Below are 4,302 nucleotides of genomic sequence, written 5' to 3'. Positions count from 1 at the left end.
TCCCACACTGCACTTCTTACTCTTGTCTTCCTCTGTGCATCCATCTACAATAAGGGTAATATAAAGAGGGAGTTAAAAGTGGGGCCACTGTATGCTTCACGATTAAGCCTATGAATACTGTACTACAGCTAAACAGCTTGGGGAAATGTAAGTATTTAGCTTCAATAATTTACATGTTAGAAATGTATGTGTAACAGCATAACCTCTCATAATTCCTCATTAATTATTTTCTGATGATTAAAACATAACCTACAATAGTAGAGGTGACTATTCATCATCTAATGCACATCAATGGATTCAATAAAAAAAATGTATATAATAAGTGTAAATAATTTAATTGTCTTCATAGCTATATTGTAGAAGTTGTTAAGAAAACTGCAACTATTTTCATGAAACTATAGCACTAATAGCCTTTTACAGGCGCACTTAGTTCAGTAGCCTATTGAAATGTCTTGGCCTATGTGACACTAGAAATTTCAGTTAGTTTTAATTTGCAGTACAGTGCAAATTAAGACATAAATCAATTTAATTTATCTTTTAATCAAATGAGAGTTAAACTCTTTATTTTTTGGCAAACAAAGGGGTTACTATTAAAATTAAAACATGGAAGAAATAGAGTATTGTGTGATTATTCTTTTAAACAAAAGTTGTAATAATTGTTGTAGTAGTCAGGGGTTAAAGCAAAAAAAAAAATCTTTTGACTGAAAAATTTTCCTCGGCCAAACCCCATTCCACAGCCATACCTGTCACCATACCTTTTCACATCATGAAACTAGTATTAATGAAAAATTAATTTGTACTACAGAGGTGGTACAGAAGAACACAAAAGTGGCTTGTAGTTGTAGGTACATTTTCAGACATTCAATCAAGCGCTTTTGGAGTGAGAGTGAATTCCGCATTGATTGGTCGGACTCGTGACTCCCAACAAATCAGATGGGCGGTGGGTGGAGATTGCTTTAGGCCACAGAGTGGTGAGTTCTGACAGGCTGCATCAGAGCCAAATAGCGCGTTTCAAAATTAAGTTATTTTATTGGCGAATCGGTTTTGAAAATGACCGATACCGATAATCATAAAATGCTTAATAAATCGGCGCCGATAATCGGTCGACACCTATTAGTCTTACCTGTATGAGCAAAAATGACGGCGTATTTTAAGGAGTTTCCACTGTTATTTAAAAAAAAAATGCAAGTGATTGCTCTGGCGCCTAAATGTTTTAAGTGCACTTTAGCTTACACTCCCCGCACAAATGCTTAGATATACGCCTAACAGCGCACTTATCTATGTTAAACATTTAAACTAACATTGTAATATGATTCAAGTGTTTTATATCTATAGATTTTTTTTAGGCAATTTTACAGAAGACTTAAGGTACACATTTTTTTCTGATATAATTTTTCTCGCTACAAGTCTAATATAAGGCAAATTAAGGCGTATGAAACATCTTTAATTAACTGTCAAATATACATGTACACTATATTGCCAAAAGTATTGGGACACCCCCTTCTAATGAACAGGTTTGACTACTTTAATTTCCCTGAGTACAAATCTTAAAGGGTTAGTTCACCCAAAAATGAAAATAAAGCCCTATTCGGACGGGACTAGTTTTCTAAACTACATTTGAGTTTCGATTCTTATCACCTGACGTCTGCGCTTTTCATGTACCAATTCGGATGGGACTAACATCTCCGTGTTTATTACAGAGGTGGAAGCGGCTGTTTTGTACATCTGGGTGTCACAGAGATCACGCGCTCTGTATGCGTGCATTGCGTATAGTCATTCGGATTGATTACCATTTAGTATAATTCACAATTTGAGTTGAATTACTGAAATAAATGAACTTTTCCACGACATTCTAATTTATTGAGATGCACCTGTACATCTGGGTGTCACAGAGATCACGCGCTCTGTATGCGTGCATTGCGTATAGTCATTCGGATTGATTACCATTTAGTATAATCACACATACCATGGTGACGCTAAATGGCTAGCATAGCAAAACCATGTTAATGTGTGGTTACTTTAGTTTAACTATTTTATTTTTTATTTATTTGTAGTAAATCCATGTTTAATTTTCATAAATACAATACAATACAATTTTATTTATATAGCACAGTTTAAAAACAACCGGAGTTGACCAAAGTGCTTTACAACACTATACCAACAATAGGCAAATTGCAAAATTACACATTAAATATACACAGAATATACACAAGCTGTAAAATGTGTGGCGTTCCTGAGAACAAAGTCAAAGACAATTTGTCATGGGATATCGAACGCCAACAAAAATAAATAGGTCTTTAGAGTGGATTTAAAAACAGACAAGGTTGGGGCAGTTCTGATGTGAGAGGGGAGACTATTCCAAAGTTTTGGGCCGACAACAGAAAAGGCACGGTCACCTCTCGTTTTTAGCCTTGTCCTAGGAACATGCAGCAGGTCAGAATTAGTAGATCTTAGCGATCTCGACAAAGTATGAGGCTGTAACAACTCTGTTAAGTACAGTGGGGCCAACTTGTGAAGAGATTTAAAAACAAAAAGTAGAATTTTAAAATCAATTCTGTACTTTACTGGAAGCCAATTAAGTGATATTAAAACCGGTGTAACAGTCTCATATTTGCACTTTCCAGTAAGAAGCCGAGCTGCTGCATTCTGGACCAACTGCAGACGAGAAACACAGGACTGAGGAACACAAACATACAGAGAATTACAGTAGTCAAGCCTGGATGTAACAAATGCATGTATTGCTATTTCAAGCTTCTTTAATGATAGAAATGACTTCACTTTGGAGAGAAGCCGGATATAATAAAAACAGGACTTAACAACGGTACTTATCTGCTTGTCAAATTTAAGGTTATTGTCAAACCAAACACCCAAGTTTCTGACACAGGTGGTACTGTATGGTGACAGAGATGTAGTTTGAAGTCATGTACACTATGATCATTGGGACCAAACATAATGAATTCAGTTTTACTTTCATTGAGGCACAAAAAATTTGTTGCAAGCCAAAGTTTCAGTTCCTTCAGGCAATCCAAAATGGGCTTTATGGCATGCTTATTACCACACTTTAAGGGGATGTAAATTTGGGTGTCATCTGCATACAGATGGAAAGAGACCCCATGCTTGTTAATAATAATCCCTAAAGTAAGAACAATACCGGACCAAGAATCGATCCTTGAGGTACACCGGATCTTAAAAGCATCTCAGAGGAGGAATGATGCCCAATGTTGACGACATATCTCCTGTTAGTAAGATATGACCTAAACCACTGTAATACTGTGCCCCGTAAACCAACACATGCCTCAAGACGAGATATAAGAATATCATGGTTGACCAGATCAAAGGCAGAGCTAAGGTCTAACAAGACCAGAGCCATAGACTGGCCAGAATCTGTAGTCAACATGACATCATTTAGAACTCTTAAGAGGGCCGACTTCGTACTGTGACGAGATTAAAACCAGACTGAAATTTTTCATAAATAGAATTTTGAGACAAATAAGATTGAAGTTGATTTAAGACAATTTTCTCTAGAATAAAGGTTTCTCTAAAAATACATATGGAATTTAAAACATTATGTAATTGAGTGCAGAAATGAATGTGAGTAATCTTACCAGACGCTGATATTACAATAGCCAGTCTTAACAGTTTACGTGATCTGGCTCTTGATTTTATTATTATTTTTTTATTTCTTTGCCGGGAGGCAAATATATCAAACATGCACGCGGTAAGAGCATCTACGGTAATTCACGTTGGCCAAAACACACAAGGAAATGCGTTGTGAAAAAAATATTGCCGGCAATCACAGACATTCGCATTCGGACTGGATTAGTTTTCTCAGAGGATCACTGAGTTTGCTGAAAAACAGGTAATTTACTCTGGAATTATTACAGCGGTTGTGTGAGAAAAACACAGACGTGGCAGATTCGGACGGGATTGAAATCACTAAGTACATCTGTGAAACACAAATTTGTCTAACGACTCCCTGTAAAACTAGTCCTGTCCGAATAGGGCTTTAGCCCATGTTTTACTCAACCTCGAAGCATCCTAGGTGTATATGACTTTCTTCTTTCAGATGAATCCAATCGGTGTTATATTAAAAAGTAGAGATGCACCGATTGCAATTTTCTTGGCCGATTCCGATTTCCGATTTTTTTTGTTAGTGTGATCTGCCGATACCGATTTTTGCCGATTCTGATTTTCTTTCTAAGAACTATAATTGACAGCATATATAAACAAAAATCTATGCAAATTTCATTGCAAAAATTATTTACATAATAAAAGAAATGATTAAACATTATAATTCCCTCA

The sequence above is a fragment of the Sinocyclocheilus anshuiensis genome, unplaced genomic scaffold, assembly GCF_001515605.1.
Source record: "Sinocyclocheilus anshuiensis isolate Anshui unplaced genomic scaffold, SAMN03320099.WGS_v1.1 scaffold1886, whole genome shotgun sequence".
Lineage (NCBI taxonomy): Eukaryota > Metazoa > Chordata > Actinopteri > Cypriniformes > Cyprinidae > Sinocyclocheilus > Sinocyclocheilus anshuiensis.
This window is presented reverse-complemented; position numbering follows the sequence as displayed.